This window comes from Sturnira hondurensis, unplaced genomic scaffold (genome assembly GCF_014824575.4).
Source record: "Sturnira hondurensis isolate 20B ecotype Veracruz unplaced genomic scaffold, ASM1482457v3 Scaffold0020119, whole genome shotgun sequence".
NCBI classification, from domain to species: domain Eukaryota; kingdom Metazoa; phylum Chordata; class Mammalia; order Chiroptera; family Phyllostomidae; genus Sturnira; species Sturnira hondurensis.
The window spans coordinates 811541-830154 of NW_028092750.1; positions in this window are offsets into that span (position 1 = coordinate 811541).

The following is an 18614-nucleotide window of genomic DNA, read 5'->3' on the forward strand; positions in this document are numbered from 1 at the left end:
AACTGCCTTTTGACCCAGCAATTCTGCTGCTGGGATTATACCCTAAGAACCCTGAAACAGCAATCCAAAAGAACCTATGCACCCCAATGTTCATAGCAGCACAATTTACAATAGCCAAGTGCTGGAAGCAACCTAGGTGCCCATCAGTAAATAAGTGGATCATAAAACTATGCTACATTTACAAATGGAATTCTACTCAGCAGAAGAAAGAAGGAGCTTATACCCTTTGTGACAGCATGGATGGAACTGGAGAGCATTATGCTAAGTGAAATAAGCCAGGCAGTCAGGGACAAATACCATATGATCTCACCTTTAACTGGAACCTAATCAACAAACGAAAAAAGAAATAAAATAAAACCAGAGACATTGAAATTAAGAACAATCTAACAATAGCCAGAGGGAGTGGGCAGGGAACAGTAGGGAGAAGGGTTTTCAGGAACTACTATAAAGGACACATGGACAAAACCAAGGGGGAGGGTGGAAGCAAGGGAGGGAGGTGGGTTTGGCTGGGGTCAGGGGGGTGGGGAGGGAGTGGTGGGAGAAAATGCAGACAACTGTAATTGAACAACAAACAAGTACTTTAAAATAAATAAATAAATAAATAAATAAATAAATAAATAAAAACTTGTCTCTGTTCCAAGCTGTGTGTTACTACAGGATAAAGTCCACACAATAAAAAAATGATCATCACTTCTGAAAATGAGCTGGTACAAGTTCTAATGAAGCACCAACTGACTGAGCATGATCAAGAATGCCTGCCCATGCCAGACCCAGAGGCTGCCCAAGTAACCCGCCCCTGTCTGTGGAAGGCTNGGGAGAAGGGTTTTCAGGAACTACTATAAAGGACACATGGACAAAACCAAGGGGGAGGGTGGAAGCAAGGGAGGGAGGTGGGTTTGGCTGGGGTCAGGGGGGTGGGGAGGGAGTGGTGGGAGAAAATGCAGACAACTGTAATTGAACAACAAACAAGTACTTAAAAATAAATAAATAAATAAATAAATAAAAACTTGTCTCTGTTCCAAGCTGTGTGTTACTACAGGATAAAGTCCACACGATAAAAAAATGATCATCACTTCTGAAAATGAGCTGATACAAGTTCTAATGAAGCACCAAATGATTGAGCATGATCAAGAATGCCTGCCCATGCCAGACCCAGAGGCTGCCCAAGTAACCCGACCCTGTCTGTGGAAGGCTGGTATGAGACACAGCTGGCAATGCCCTCGCAAACTGTCATTTTACTTTCTATGCCTTTGCCTCAGACTCTTTATAACTCATAAAAATGAACCATGATCCCTACATCATTTCAAAGAGTGTAGCTTTTGCTCTGGAATAAGAGTTCTGAGTGCGTGCATATATGTTTAGTATACCTTTTATTTGTGTTTGACCACATCACAATCTGCCTTTGGAAATTACAACAAATCTGTAAAGAATAAAACATTAATGTTTTACATGTGTCCATGGCCTTGCATCTTAAAAAAGCACATGCACGTTTTTTCCAGCATGATCCTCAAATAAACACAGTGATACCAGTTACTATGCCCATCTATGGGTACGCTAACAGAATTCAGAGTTATGTGACTTAGCCAAGTCCCCACCCACCCACCCCCACCCCCGCAAATGCTGTAAGCCAAACTTAAGGTTTGGTCTTCAAAACTAACCATCACATACCTCATTGTCTTTCTAATCAATTCATTAGCAAAGGACCTGTCTCGGGCAAAAATATAGTGTTGCAAAAGGAGAGATGTGGAAAAGAGCAACGGCCCCAAACTTTCTGCCCCTGGAGCCCGGGGGCAGGTCTGAATCCTTTTGAAGCCTTACAGAGCAAAGTGTTGCAAGACCAGCTGCTCCTGAGAGTTTGTGGGAAAGGCGGAGTCTCAGGTCCCACGCTATCGAGTCGGAACCTGCATTTTGGAAGGTCCGGGGGAATCCAGAGGTGCCTTAAAGTCTGAGAACTCTGGAACAGACACTCAACCCTTCGGAGTGGGACGAGTTCTCCAGTCAGAACTGCCCCCTCTTCAAGTGAACATCGGAAACTGAGAGGTGGGTTGAGCCAGATAGCCGCGCGGTCCAGTAAGCTCGGGTGTGCGGGTTTGAAAAGGGCCGTCTGGTGCCTGGAATTAAACAGACACACTGGGCGGATGCGGCTGGGCGTGCAAAGACGGCTCAACGGGGCAGCTCTAGGGGACACAGTGAAGTGTGATGATGCTTTTGAATGGTGGCCCTAGGGCGGCGCGGGTGCCCACCTTAGAACAAAAGGCAGGCAGTAAACAGGCAAGGGTTGCTTCCTAAGCTTGTCCGCAAAACACTAGATACAGGCTCCCCCGCGCCTTCAAATGGCAGGTAGATGGTTTGCAGCAGGTCTCCCACCAGACCGGGGGCGGGGGCGGCTTGATGCTCAGTCGTGGCTCCTGGGCTAGGACCCGGACGTCGCCCACCGGATCCAGCAACCTCAGGACCCGGGTCCCAGCGCCGCGCGGCGGAGCGGAAACGGCCAGCGCACCGGCTGCAGGAAAGGTGCGGACTGCGCGCGGCGTCTGCAAAAGGAAGGGAGGGAAGTAGAATTAAGCAGTCTCTTCCGAGCCAGCCTGACGTCCAAGTCTCGGACGGCGGGAAAGCCCAGGAGTCCTCCTTAGACGAGCATAATGCAATGTGTACTGGCTAATACAGCCCTCAAGCCAGTGCTTAATGGATACTGGTATCTAGAATCGGGTCAAAATAAATATTTGCGTTTCTAAAAGTGGGTCTAATAACATAAACTGTTAAGTAAATAATAGTGCGAAGGGAAATCCGGAACCGGCAGGAAAGAACCAAGGTCGGAGACCAGGGAGCTGGGCAACAGAACAGTTAGGCTCCCTGGGAGGGCGCGCGAGAAACGCCAGCTTCTCTCCTCCTCCGGCCTGGAAAGGTGGGAGAGGGCCCGGCCTCATGGCTCCGAGCGCCCCTCGGAGCGAGGGCACCCCAGCCCCCGCCCCGGCGCCGGCGGCCCAGCGCCGTCAACAGCGCGAGGTGTCGGGTTGCCGCTGGCGTTTGGGCCGCAGCGGGAGGCGCTGGAGTGACAGCAACTGCCCGGGGTCGAAGGAAAACCACACACACACACACACACACACACACAAACACACGGGCACGGGCCCGGGCCCCGACCCCACCCTGCAGGACGAGGTGTCCGACGGGAAGCGGGACGCAGCAAAGGGGACTCCAACGTCTCGCCGACCCGAGAACCGCTCCAGGGAGGTGGCCGAGACCGCAAAGCTCCTCCTGAATTTCTTCTCGTTCCTGACAGCGTCCTCATCCTTCGCTGTGTCGCGCAGGCTCCGCCACCAGGACTCCTCTGCGGGCTCCTCTGCGGACCTCAGGGCGCGAGGTCCGCCCCGCGCTTTCCCGCAGTTTTCGGAGCCCGCGGTCCCCGCGGAGCCGGGCCGCGGTGAGGGCGCTGTTCCGGCTCCCGTGGAGTCTGGGCTCCTCTCTCCCCGCGTCAGAAGAAGCTAACGAATGGAAACCCGGGGGTTTCTTATTGTGGGGTTGAAAAGTGGAGTCTGGCGGCGATCAGAACTCAGCACAAAGAACCCCGGCTCTCCTGCCTTGGCGCGCGCTGTGACCCGCAGCGCGCCGCCGCAACGTGCAGCCGGGACGGAGAGCTCGCGTCCTCGTGTCCGCACCGGCGCCGACGGCGCCGGCTGAGCGCGGACACTGCCGTTAGCAGGGGCAAGTTTCTCTGAGACCTAGAAAGTGAACAGGTTCTTTTTCTACAGAGTATTTGTGTGAGTGTTTCAATGCATATTCCTAAACGTACACTTAAAGGTGTGGCTATTCTATTAAAATAATAATAAAAGAAACATAACATGTGGAAACGCAAAATATAGGTAAAGTTTATACAAATATTTTGTCGCTTTTCATATTAAAAATGAAACCATCCAGCAACTGCCGCCTAGCCGGCGAGCCCATCGTCTACACGTTCTGACTCCTTGTGCCTCTCTGATTTTGCCCCCGGATTCTTCCCCAGGAAGACGTCTTTGACTAAGGGGCTCCCTCCCTGGGAGCTCCCGCTGGGTTTCCCTGGGGGAGGGGGAAATTGACGTGGGGGTCTCTATCCCAGCGCTCCACTGGCTCAGGGGCTGCACCCCAGGCAGCCAGCTGGCCTCCCTAACTACAAACGCACCTGATTCGGGGTTGGAACTTATTCAACCGATGCAAAGGGGATGATTAATTTATATCATCAGTGGGCTGATTTCAAAAAATGGAGGTACTGTTTCAGGCTAAGCCTTCATACCTTCATTACAGTCAAGTTAAATAGAAATTAGTCCTCTTCCATGGAATTAAAATGGGACTTAGACCCCTGGCTGGTACTGCTCAGTGAACTGAGTGCCAGCTTGTGAACCTAAGGGTCGCTGGTTGGATTCTCAGTCAGGGCACATGCCTGGATAGGGGGCCAGGTTCCTAGTCGGAGACTTACAAAAGGCAAACACACGTTGGTGTCCTTCTCTCTCTCTCTCTCTCTCTTTCTCCCTCCCTTCTCCTCTCTCTAAAGAAAATTAATAAATAAAATATTTTTAAGCATTTTTAATTTTTTTAAGATTTTATTTATTTATCTTTAGAGGGGAAGGGAAGGAAAGAAGGACAGAAACATCAATGTATGGTTGCCTCTCGTGAGTCCCCTGCCGGGAACTGGCCTGCAACCCAGGCATGTGCCCTGACTGGGAATCAAACCGCGATCGTGTGGTTCGCAGGCCCATGCTCAATCCACTGAGCTACACCAGCCAGGGCAAATAAAATATTTTTTTAAATAATTAAACTGGCACTTAGAGAATCTCTACCAAGACAGAGTGTGATGTCCACAGTACACTAGGGCAGTTCACTTTATTGCGAGTGCACAGCAGGAAACAGCAAAGCTCTATCCTGCCACCCTCTTCCTCGCACAAGAGACTAGTGAGGGTCTCCCCCATCCTGCCTTGGATCATTTTTGTCATTTTTAAATTGGGTTGTGGGTTATAAAATATGACGAATATACAAAAATGTGTGTAAAATGTATGTGCAAAACCTAATGAACTGTTGTCGAACAAACACTAGGGTAACAGCCACCCAGGTCAGGACTCTCTCCAAAGCTCCAACAAGTCCCCTCTGGCCCGGTCCCTTACCCAGCGGTAACCACCGCTCTGACTTCCATGGTGGCCATTTCTCTGCCTTTTCTACATATTACCTAAGGATGCATCCCTTCACAATATGCTGTAGATCAAGTCGGTCTGTTTTGAAAACTTTATACAAAGGAATTCACTTAGTGTTCTGTTCCGTCTGGCTTCTTCAGCCAATGTATGTCTTTAACATTCTTTGCTGTTGTGTCTATCTGTGGTTTATTTATTTTCACTGTTGTATAGCATTTCACATTTATTTTTTTACTTATTATTTCTTATCTACAGTATTCTGTACATATTCTTCTGTGCCATTCCACACCGGAGTGGTAGCACAATTTGTTTTACTGTTGGTGGACCTCTGTCTCATTTTCATCTAGGGATCTTGCACATGGGGCCTCTTGCTCAGGGGGCCTCTATAAATCCTTGACACACTGTCCTCTAGTGCACATGTGAGCACAACTGCACAGGCTTTGTTCTTGAAAGAGGGATTTTGGTTCTAGAATAACTGAGCTTCCAGCTTACTAGATACAGTATTACCATGCAGATCTCCAATTTCTACTCCCACCAGCAATACACAAGCTTAGTCAGGCTTTTCAACTTCAGCCAAGCTAGCCTGTTGAGAATGGATCACCTTTTCTTCTGCTTATGGACCACTTAGATTTCTTCTTTGTGAAAAGAAAGTCCTTTGCCCATTTTTTCTCTTCTAGTGATTAACTTGGAAGGATATGTTCTATGTTCCAGATCCAGCCCTTTGCCATGATGTGCTGAGACCATCTCCCACTCTGGCTCACTGTTTCATTGTATGAAAATCTCTCCGGCTTTTGATGAGCAAAAGGTGGTCCAGTTTGCCAGGTTTTCTCTTTGTAAATTGTGCCTATTGTAAGAAACTCCTCCCTGCCCCCCAAACAAATATTCTTCTATCTCATTTTCTTTTTTATATGTGTTAACATTTTGTTTTTCACATCTAATGTTAGCAGTGAGGTTTTGAGTCAGTGCCTTACAACTCTAGCTGCACAGGCCCTCGCCAGGTGGCTCGGTTGGTCAGAGTTGTCCCTTAGACCAAAAAGCTTGCAGGCCATCCCACATGAGGTCACATATTGGGAGCAACTGATTTATTTTTCTCTCGCATCGATGTTTCTGTTTCTCTCTCTCCCTCTCTCTCTCCCTCCTCCCTTTCCTCTCTCTCTGAGATCAATAAACATACCCTCAGGTAAGGACTTAAATAAAGAGAATCAACCAATGAATGCAAAAATAAGTGGAACAAGTTAACATTTCTTGCTCTCTCTCTCTTCCCCTTCCTCTCTCTCTAAACAATCAATAAAAATTAATAAAAATATAGACAAATCAACAACAAGTGTTGAAGAGGATGCAGAGAAAAGGGAGCCCTACTCCCTGTGACATAAGCCCTGTGACATATTACTGATTATATGTGTCAAGGTCACACTGCTGGTGGGAATGCAGACTGGTACAGCCACTGTGGAAACCAGTATGGAATTTCCTCAGAAAACTAAAAATGGAACTGCCTTTTGACCCAGCAATTCCACTGCTAGGATTATATCCTAAGAATCCTGAAATACCAATCCAAAAGAGCCTATGCACCCCAATGTTCATAGCAGCACAATTTACAATAGCCAAGTGTTGGAAGCAACCTAGGTGTCTATCAGCAAATGAATGGATCAAAAATTATGGTACATTTACACAATGGAATTCTACTCAGCAGAAAGAAAGAAGGAGCTCCTACCCTTTGTGAAAGCATGGATAGGACTGGAGAGCATTATGCTAAGCGAAATAAGCCAGGGGATGAGGGACAAAAAGCATATGATCTCACCTTTAACTGGAACCTAATCAACAAAAGAAAAGAGAAAGCAAAATATAACCAGAGACATTGGAATTAAGAACAATCTAGGCCCTGGCTGGTGTAAGTCAGTGGATTGAGCGCGGGCCTGCAAACCACACGATCGCGGTTCAGTTCCCAGTCAGGGCACATGCCTGGGTTGCAGGCCAGTTCCCGGTAGGGGACTCACGAGATGCAACCATACATTGATATTTCTCTCCTCTCCTTCGCTTCCTCTCTAAAGATAAATAAATAAAATCTTAAAAAAAGACATTTCTCTATAAAAAAAAAGAACAATCTGACAGTAACAAGAGGGGAGGTGGGAAGGGATAATGGGGGGAAGGGTTTTCAGGTACTACTATAAAGGACTCATGGACAAAACCAAGGGGGAGGATGGAAGCAAGGGAGGGAGGTGGGTTACGCTGGGGTGAGGGGGAGTGGTGGGGGAGAAATGCAGACAACTGTAATTGAACAACAATAAAGTAATTTAAAATAAAAATAAATAAATAAACAAACAAACAAACTTCTACTTGTCAGGTGTTTTATGCCACACAAGGCAAATACTGTCAGGATTCTGGTTGTCTCCACTGTAACCATTGGTTTTTCCTGGCCCCACACAGCCCAGGTGGGGAAGACCCAAGCCAACTCATCTTCCAAAATGCTCCAGGGTAGCCAGGCTCTCAACTCTGCTCTCAAAACCAAAGGACGCAGACCAAGGAGCACAGCCCCTCCTTGGCCTCATGTGTCCCCAGGACGATTAGAAAACAGCGCGGAGGACGTCATCTCTCCCCCTTGCCTGCTCCCCGACCCCACTGCGCCTGAGGTGGAAGTGAGAGGGGAAGCGGTGCCCCACGCCCCTGGCTGCAGGGTGCGCAGGACCGTGCACACAGTGAATGCCCCTCCCGTCTCCAGAAGCCATTTCTAGGGTTAGGCAGTCTTTGGGGACCAAGAGCGAGCGTCACCTAGCGAAACCCACCGTCCATCATCACTGCCTTTGTGCCTGTGCTCCACCCCACAGGATCATCTCCTCTAGAAACAGAGGTCCCCCAGAAATCCAGGGAGATGGGGAGCGCCCTGGGGAGCCTCTAGAGAAAGACTGCGCCTTGGAACAAGCCCTGTTCACTGGGGAATGGGTGGTGCGCAGACTACACGCAGTGAGGCTTCTACAGGGGAATCTCCCAGTGATTTCCATCTTTCTGGCAGATTCTGAATCCCCTCTGGAATAACTAATGCCTTTTCCCTCTTCCGCCTCACCTCACCCCAACAAACCTTATACCAAAGAAACCAGCTGAGAGTCCTGCAAAGGATCTGCTACAGTAATGTTTTAGTACTGTTACAAAAAGGGAAAATTTGGAGAAACCTAAGTATTTCACAAAAGAAAACTAGCTATAAAAATCCTATGTATACATAGGATAAAATATTATGCAGTCACTCAAACCCTTATAGAGGAATGTTGGATGACATGAGACATTTTTTCATAATATAATGTTAAGAAAAGAAGGGGTTAACCCTGGCTGGTGTGGCTCAGTGGATTGAGCACGCACCTCCAAACCAAAGGGTTGCTGCTTCAACGCCCAGTCAGGACACGTACCTGGGTTGCATGCAAGGTTCCCAGTAGGGCGCCCATGAGAGACCACTACACATTGTTGCTTCTCTCCCTCTCTCCCTCCCTTCCCCTCTGTCTAAGAAATAAAATAAATAAAATCTCTTTTTTTAAAAAAAAGAGGAGGTTAGAAACTGCATATCCAATCTCTATGTCTTTAAAAAATTAATTATACATTTATGCAAAAATAAGAGTAAATGGATATCAAAATCTATTTTCTTAGTAATGGGATTAGAAGATGTGTGTGTGTGTGTGTTTCTTTATTTTCCTTTGTTTCCGATGAGTGTATGCTACTTTAGAATCTAGTTAATTTGGAAGAAAGGAAGGGGAGAGCGGGAGACATTTTTTCAAAATTGCTGTGACTCGCTGGGGTGAGGATGGATATGGCATCAAAGCTAGTTTCCATGTAATCAACTCAGGCCAAGTCTGCAACCCTAGAAAACTAAGTGGAGGCAACTCCTGGAGTAACTCGAGCCGCATGGTAAAACAAACAAAAACCTGCTGCTTCCTGTTTTGAGAAGACAAGAACTTCTTTTTAATCCCAATTGTCCTCATATCAATCCCATATTCCACGGTGCTGCCCAGAGGTCAGAATGAAGGAAAAATTAAATGTACTCCGGATTCCAGTTGTTTTGTTTTTCCTGCTCATCCCCCAACTGAATAAACCCACTCCTGAGAAATCAAAGCCAAGCCATTTTCACTGCCCTTGGGGGCTGTTTGGCACCCCCTGCTGTCTCCCAGGGAAGCTGCCAATCGGCATGGCTGAGCTGGAAAGCAGCAATCCCCCTGCCTCCCAGCGCGCCCCTCCGGCCCTGGGCCCCCTCACCACAGCTGGCCCCTCTCGAAGACTCGCGTCTGAGTCAGCAGGCTCATCTCCCAGGTCTCAGCCAGCAGAGGTGGCTGTCACCCCACACTCTGCCCAATTGCCCCGCCAAAGTCACCACTAAATCTGTGTTTAGGTCCGAGACATGACCTGACAGCAGCCCTTTTCACTGATTTGGGTCCCTGCTGCTTTGGCCCTTCCTTCCCTGGTTTCCAGGCCATCGCCCACACGGGGTTTCTGGTTTTCCTTTCTGAAGCCTCCTTCATGGCTCTTTCTCCAACCATTTTTCTCTTGACTTTTTAATTTTAACGATTTTCAAATGTGCCAAAAATTTGAAAGAACAGCACCATGAATACCCCACATATCCTTCATCAAATTATTCAATTAACCATTCACCAGCGGTTACCTTTTTGCCACATTTGTTCTCTCTCCATATGGATTTTATTGAAAGTTCTACCCTTCGTGACTTTTCACCCCAAACACTCCCAACAAAACCACTTGGCTCTGAGCACATCTAAGAATATTAATGTTATTTGTATGGTATCATCTAATACCTATTCAAATCCATGTTTCCCCAATCGTTCCACAAAAAAAAAGTCTTTTTATGTTTTTTTTTATCTGGTATTCAGTCCAAGCTTTCGAAATGCATTTAGTGGCAATGTCTCTCTGGTTTCTTCTAGTGTAGAACAGCCCAGCACAGTTTTTAAAATGACACTGACTTTTTGGGCAGCATTAAGACCATTTGGTTTGTGAATGGTTCCTGTTCTGAATTCCCAACCTCTTAACTTTTGGGCCACCAGAGAAATTGATTTTGGACTTCTTTTCTTCTCCATTCACACCCATGCTCTAGTGGTCTCACCCAGGAGTATGGCTTTAAATAGCATATTTAAATAGAGCTCTCAAATGCATTTGCTCAGCCTAGGTCTGTCTCCTAAGTTCTGGACTCTAACTGCATACTGGAGGTCTCAGAGATGTCACATACTCTGTAACTGAACTCCTGGTCTTCTCCATAAACCTCCGTAAAACTTCCTCTGTCTGTAGACTTGCCTTTTTAGTTGATGGCAACTCCAAATTTCCATTTCTCCAAGAAAAAAAAAAAACTTAGAATCATTCTTGACTCCTCATTCACTGTATCTTACACTCCACATCCAGTCTCTGGGCATCCTGTTCACTTAATCTTCAGATTATGTTCAGAATCTGACCCCTTGTCACCACCTCCTTTGCTTCCACCCTGGCCCCACTGTCATCATCTGTTGTCTAGGTTATTGTAACTACCTCCTGACAACTCCCCTCCTTCCCATTTCTGCTCTGCTGCAATCTGTCCTGGACACAGAGACTACAAGTTTCTTCCAAATTCAAGTCACGGTCACTGCTCTTCCACTCAAAAGCTTCCAGTGCTCTCTGTGTCCCTCCACAGTAAAAGCCAGAGTCCACCCCTCACCTAACAAGGCCCCCTTACCTCTCGGATGCCATCTCCCACTGGTCCTCTTCCCCTCCCCTCTTACTCATTCTACTCCATCTATTCTTATTTAACACACTGATTCTCAAATATGCCAAGTAGGATCTTGTCACAGGGCCTTTGCACTAGCTGTTCACTCTCCCTCAGCATCTGAATGACTCCCTCCCTCCATCCCCTTGGGTCATCACTCAAGTGCCCTCTTTTCAAAGAGGCCTATTCTAACCATGCTTAAAATCATAGTTGGGCCCTGGCTGGCATGGCTCAGTAGACTGAGTGCAGGCCTGCAAACCAAAGGGTAGCTGGTTGGACTCCCAGTCAGGGCACATACCTGGGTTGTGGGCCGGGTCCCCGGTGGGGGGGTGTGTGAGGGACAACCACACATTGATGTATCTCTTCCTCTCTCCTTTCCCTCTCTCTAAAAATAAATAAATAAATATTTTTAAAAATTGTAGTTGGCCACCTGTGCATGTGTCTATGTGCACATAAGCACACTTCTGATCCCCGGAACCTGTTTGTTTTCTTAACATCTATTTGTTTTCTTCATAGCAAATATCAGCTTCTAACATGTTATACAATTTACCTAGGTGTTACACAGAGTGTTTATTTTCTCTGCCCTCACCTGAGTGCAGAAAACAAAGTGGCCTGAGAAGACCTGAGCAAAGACCTGAAGGAGCCATGAAGGCGTCTGGACAAGGAAGACAGTGGTGTGGGTACCGAGCTGTATAGGTACACAAGGAAAGCCCATGGAAGGCACAGGACCTGGTCACCACTTAGTATCGGCTGTTACCAATATGCAGTCTACCCCTTCTTTCAAAGTGGAGAAGTAAAGCTGAGGATTCTAATGGTTTATTACTAAGTCACTTATACTTATGAAAGGCTACTTGGCAGGGACACTGGGTAAGGAGGTAAATAGCAGGACCTCACTAGTGGACCCAGTGAGGATCCTGGCTCTCCCAGGCTGAGCGAAAGCCCTGCTCCCTGGCTCCCAACCGTGTGCTCCCTGCCACATTGTTCAGTTTCTCTGGGTGTGTTTGTAAAAATCAGGGAGGTGTTTGATAAAAATAATGCCTAGAGGTTCATAAATTAATGGTCAGACATTAATTGTTGGTGTAGCCACCCTCCTGGGAATCAGACAGAAAAGAGCAACACTGTTAGGACTGTCAACTTTGCCCGCCCTCTTCCCCTCTGCACTAACTTGGGCTGACACTCTCTCTGTCTTTTATAACAAGCACAGTTTTGACACCTCCCTTCCGGTCTCAGTTTCCAGACCCCCAGAGAGATCAAAAGGAAATGCAAAGGAACACTTTAAAGATTTGGATGCGTAACAGTTGTCCAGCCTGGTCAGAATCAAACGCTCTACGTCCTTTTCTTACAATTCCCCTCTCTCCAATCTTTTCAGGTTTCCAGGACTTGAGAAAGGAGGATGTATTACCAGCTTTTTGGGGGGTGAATTTGTTTCCCACCCACGCTCCAGTCTACCCCAAACAGGCCCAGGGCCCTAGGGCTGCAGATGTGCTCAGCTCTGCTCCAAGCTTCTGACACCCAGGCCCTCCCCGGAGGGAAACCCAAACAACAGAGCAGAGACCAGAGGGGCCCTGCTAAAGAAGCTGGATGAAGGGCTCATTGGCACAGTGGGAGCCTTCTGGGCATAGTCACTTGTGTAAAGTGGACTTGCTCAAAACAGGAGACCTTCCCTAGGTTGGCGTTTAAATGAGCTGTCCTATTCTCTAATGCATCTGCCCAGCGTCAGTCTGTCTGGGAAGAGGTGGAAAGGGGAAAATGCACTTGGTTATCAGTATAATTTATCTACGTGACACCAAATATCAACATGCCAGCTGCGCCTGCGTGCTCTGTCTTTATCTGGGCAGCTGCCCCTCCACAGCCACATGCACATGGAGTGTGCCCACTGGGGAGAGGGTAATGGACTGGCTCCTGAGGCTCCCCAGGCCCTGGCTCTCCACCAGCACACCAGCCCACAGGCCCTTTCCCATGGGTTTTTAGGGAAGCATCCACCAGTTCCCTGGGGGAGAGATCTCAAAAGAGTTTCCACTTTCTTTAGTATTTAACCAGGGTTAATAATCATGGAAACCTGTAATTATATTACACACTAAATTGCTTATATGCAAGCCACCCCCCTCCGAATGGCAGCCCCACAAAAGGCTGTGGACATGGGTACAGCCTCAGGTGAGACAGACTATGAATTCCTCAGGACCCACAATTTTGCATAAAGGCAGAGGATTCTGAAGGAGGGTGAGATACCCCATTCACCCTCTCATCCAGGTGGCCCGGGAATCTGGGAGGGATGGTATTTTACTAACAAACTCGCTTTACAATTATTTTCTTCTCCTCTAGTCCTCACTCACCTTAGATTGTTTCTTGTTTTCCTAAAGAGTTTAATTTGTATTCTAAAAATTAAAGGCACAAAATGCAATTCATTTATATGTATTATATAAAACTTTTTAATTGAAAGAGCAATTTCAGAAGCCTAGTGTGGCTGTAGCAAACAGCAGAAGGACCTGGATGGTGAGTTCTGGGACAATAGGTTGGCAACTTACAACTATGTTAAAGAAATAAAGAAGATTTTGATGTTAAGCGTTTTTCTTCTGACAATGGACACCCCACACACATGCACCCAGTTAAGAGGTGGTCCCATTTCTGTGTTCACTGGGGTGCTGACATCTTTTACCTTTGCAGGAAATAACAGTATGATAGCACATCTTTTATAGCAACTTGCAGCTTAGTGACCTCTTAAGGAAGGTGCGGCTCAGAACCCTGGACTCAGCCTCCAAAGCACCCAGTGCCAGACCTGTCACGCCCTGTCAGTAGGCAAATGGCTATAAACAAGTTACTGGACCCCTGTGCCTCAACATCCGATCCCTGAAATTGAGATAACAACGTCTGTCCGACTTATCTCAAAAGGACATCAATGAGATCATGGATGCCCAAGCTGAGAGGACACCAGATACTAGAAAAAGCCCGGAGAGGGTCTGTCTGACTCTCAAGGTCAGGCAGGGTGCGTGAAACTCCTGTGCCGGGCCCTGGGGATGCAGGGATGGCTTTGGATGTATGCCGAGGGCTGCCCATTCATTAAAGGGGAGCTGCGCGGTTGCGGAGCAGAGCACCGAGCTGCAGCCTGCGCGCAGGGCTGGGAAGCTTTCGCAGCTCCTCGGACACCGGGCTTCACATCACCGGGATACGGGAGTCCTGGAACCACAACCGAAACTGCCTTCCCGCGGAGCAGCGGGGAAATCTCTGGCGGGCGCCCCCCCCCGCCCCCCAACACACACACAGCTGCTGGGGCTGAGAGTTTATTTGTCCAGGGCTTGGGGCGCGCTCGCGCAGCCTGGCTGCCGGGCGCTATCAGCAGGCGGGCGGTGGGCGTTGGAATGTTAATTGAGTGGAGCGGGGGCGCCACACAGATAAGCGTCGTGGAGCAGCGCCTGGGCCACCCCGCCCGTGGCCCAGACAGGACAGCCCCACCGTCTCTGGGGCCCAGAGGACCGTCTTCTTCACTCTGGACGAGCAGCGGGCGCATGAGCTGGAGGCGTAGGGCGGCGGGGGGTGGGGGGTGGGGCTGACCTGTCTCCACGGAAGGCGGGAATGGGGATTGAGAAGAGATGGCGGGAGATATGGAAACACCGGCTGATTTTCAAACAATGAAAGACATCCCTGAACCTGCTCCAGTCTCTTCACCCTCGCTCCTCCCGTGAACCCCGGCATTTTCACGGGTTCACAGAGAGCTCCTCTGAACGGGACCGCAGGCAAACGGTTAAAACCACCCCGGGATAGTGGTTTGGGGAGGAGGCAGATTTTTAGATTCTTAATTCACACCATACACTCAAATACACTCCTAATAAATAAATGGAAATGAAACCATACAAGTCCTAGAAGAAAATATGGGTGAATTCTTCTGTAGCCTCGGTGCGGAGAAAGGTTTTCTCACTACGACTCAAATCCAGAGGCAATAAAAGAAAGATTAATGCATGTGACATTTAAAATTGCAAGACCAAAAAGCACAGTATAAAAGAAGTCAGACGACTGACAAATAGGAATAAAACATTTACAACAGACAACCAGTATCGCTGACATGTGGAAAACACTTAAAAATGATAGGAAATGAGAGAAGGATACTATTTGGGGTTTGAGGGGTTTTCATTTGTTTTATTGTTGTGCAACTATTAATCCTCTTTTTTGTTTTGTTTTGGTTTGGTTTTTGATTTTTAAACGTATTTTTAAAAGATTTTATTTATTTCTAGAGAGGGGAAGGGAGAGAGGAAGAGGAGAGAAACATCAATGTGTGGTTGCCTCTCACATGCCCGCCCCCCCCCCCACTGGGCACCTGACCTACAACCCAGGCATGTGCCCTGACTGGGAATCCAACCAGCAACCCTCTGGATCGCAGCCCACTCTCAATCCACTGAGCCACACCAGCCATGGCTGGGTTTTATTTTTATTGTTGACACGATTGCAGATGTCTCCGTTTCCCCCCTGGGGCCCCACCCCCCTTCTTTGTGGCCATCACCACACTGTCCTGTTATGACTTATGCATATACGCTCACTGACTAATCCTTTCACTTTCTTTCATCCAGTCCCCCCCTCCCCTCTGACAGCTATCAGTCTGTTTCATGTGTCCATGCCTCTGTTCCTGTTCTGTTCGTCAGTTTATTTTGTTCGTTAAATTCCAACCACATAATAGCAAGAACATAGAGTATTTGTCTTTCTCTGACTGGTTTAATTCATTTAGCATATTAATCTCCAGGTCTATCCATGCTGAAAAGATACAGTTTAAATGTACAAATACGTTTTTGTATTTGCATGCATATTATACTTGTCAATGTATAGGTACATACATACCCATATGTATGTATTCCTTGATTATATAAAAATGTTTTATCCCACTCACAATTAGAAAAAAATCAAGTTAAAACAACAACGAGATACCATTTCTCACCTATGAGATTGGTGAAAATTAAAAGTGCTGCACACTCTGCTGACCAAGCTATACTGGGAGGCAGGTACTCTCCCACATTGCTAGTGGAAAGCAAAACCTGCAAACCCCTCTGGAGGGGAACTGGACAATGCCTTAACAGCTGGTAATGCAATTATCTTGGAACCACAATCCCACTTCCAGAAACATGCTCTGAGCATATGCTTCTAACAATGCAAAAACACGTCATTCATTATCTTATTATTATTTGTCATTGCAAGATCCTGGGGAAATCCAAATACTCATTCATAAGAGAGTGGTTGAAAAAGCCATGGCATATTCACACGGGGAAGTATTAGGTAGCTGTACAGAAGGATAAAGAAGTCTGCTTGAACCAACAGGGGGTGGCTTTTAGGATATGTTGTTAAGTGAAAAAAGAAAATTGTGGAAGGAGTGAGCTGGAAGCAGACCCTATTATGAAGTTAGGGCCTGTGCTGGTGAGGAGTTCTTACCTGTGGGACAACAGGTGTGCCTGCCTTGTGGCAGCAAAAAAAAAGAAAAAAAAACAAAAAGTGCTAGTGGTCAACCAGTCTCTTAAAGGTGATCATCAGATCCATATCACAGATTTTAATGATGAAAATATCATTGTAAGTAAAAAGCCCTCCTTCACCAAGGGGGTGAAATCAGACACAGTAATGGCAGCCTACCAGGCAAAGATGGGCTTGTGACATGCCCTGGCTTCTCCTCTCTTCTCCCCTAGCAGACCAGGTACTCCTGGGTGTCCTAAAATGGTGCCACAGACCTGTGCATCCTGAGTGCCTCATACGTAGGGTGAGCAAATGTCCTGGTTGGTCTGGGACAATGTGGTCTGTGCCTGACCTCCTGTCCAGTTAGTGCGTCTCCTCTTTTAAAAATACCCAGGCTTAGCCCTGGCTGGTGTGGCTTAGTGCGTTGAGCACAGTCCTGTGAACCAGGGGTCGCTGGTTCTGATTCCTAGTCAGGGCACATGCCTGGGTTGTGGTCCAGGTCCCCAGATGGGGCTTCCTAAGGGGCAACCACACACTGATGTGTCTCTCACTCTCTTTTTCCTTCCCTTCCCCTCTCTCTAAAAATAAATAAATAAAATCTTAAAAAAACACCTAGGTGTAGATGGTGTATTATATGACCAGCTTTCTCTTAGGTAATGGGCACTCAGAAAATATCTACTGAGTTGAATGGAATAATTCAGAAAAGACTGAAGTAATAGTTTCAGTCAATTTTTAAAATATGTAGTGAATTTTTTCTTAGAAACAAGGATGCTAAGAACTACATAAAGAAGTAGAAAGAAGCACCATGAAAGATGACCATCAAGCAATGGCCCTTACCTCAGACACATTCGTGTGTTCTAACGGAAAGGACAGTGTACTGAGCATAAGGAGACATGAGACCCAAAACAAGCCCCTTACCTTTTCTTTGTCTTGGTTTCCTCATCGGTAAACTAGAAATCATGACTGTCGAGCATACAGTTATTTGGAGACTCAGCGAGGTAAGATGTGAATGTGCATTACAACTCAAAGAGGAAACTATACAGAAAATAGTCCAGTTCTTTATGCCAAAGTGTTCCCAGTTGTTTTTGAAATCTTCCTTTCACCTCTTGAAGGAATTGCAGTGGGAGCGGGGATGGCAGAGACGAAGGGAGGGGCTTCCTGTCCGTGACACAGGAGTGTGTGTGGGAGAAAGAGAACCAGCATCCGAAGCGAGAACACCTGGGTTTTCCTCTGCAGTGAGGTAGCTGTATGGCTCTGGACCATAAACAATCTCTGTGTTCTTTATCTGTAAAATATAGATAAATAGGCTACAAGAAAAAAATAGAGAAGCCATCATTTAAAGGAAATTGTTCTGAAGAGAAAATAGAAAATTCAATGAGTTGTTTTGAAAGAATTTTCTTTAAAACTCTAGTCATGCACTCTGTGGACACAAGGTGATGAAAATCTGTGCCATAAATAGTGAGAGACTCTTGGTGCCCCGGGTTTGCATAGACATGAAATAGCTTATTTTGAGCAAAGGGCAGAGGAGTAGAGAACACATAGATATTCTGGCAGCTGTGACACCCTGTTCAAGTAGCAATCAGAAGCCTAATATCAACATACAACTCTTAGTAAATGTCACAGCTTTATAAAAAACAAGAAAGAATACCCATATTTTCCTACCTTGTCATATAAAGAAGGAGGAAAAATAGGGAAATAGACACACATTGGCTCATCTGTACAAACAGCACAGGAAAAGATAAGAGAATAAAATTGGGAGTCTGTAGGAAGCAGGAAAGAAGGTTAATGGAAAGAACGGAGCAGAAAGGATGAAGGTACAGTTGCCACTTTTCTGAGTTAATGTTTTTGCAAAATTTTTACTCTAGAATTCTGTTAATGTTTTACATACTCAAATCATAAACAAGTTATGGCAATGTTTTTACCTGGGTGCCCGCAAGAGACCGTGGGAAAGCAGCAAGTGCCAGGACGGAGTGACACAGTCTGCCAGCCCCAGGTGGGCCAGGCACCTCTGGGCCAGTCCCCACGGTATCTGGGGACCATCCCCAGCCAAACCAGGCATATTCCTTTATCCAACCAATCCCTACTGGAGACCTACTAGGTGCTGGTTCCTGGCCTAGGACACAGCTGCGACAACAGACTCAGAGTCCTAGTCTAGTCTAATGGGACCCTCTGCTCAGATTACGCACATCAGAGAGGGTAGGTTTCCTGCAAGCCCCCAGGGCCCAAGCTGTAGATGTGTATTATTAAATTTTAAAGGGGAAATCCTTAAGTTTTAGGGAAGTCTGAAAGCCACAGGGAGGAGGGAACACTTTTGT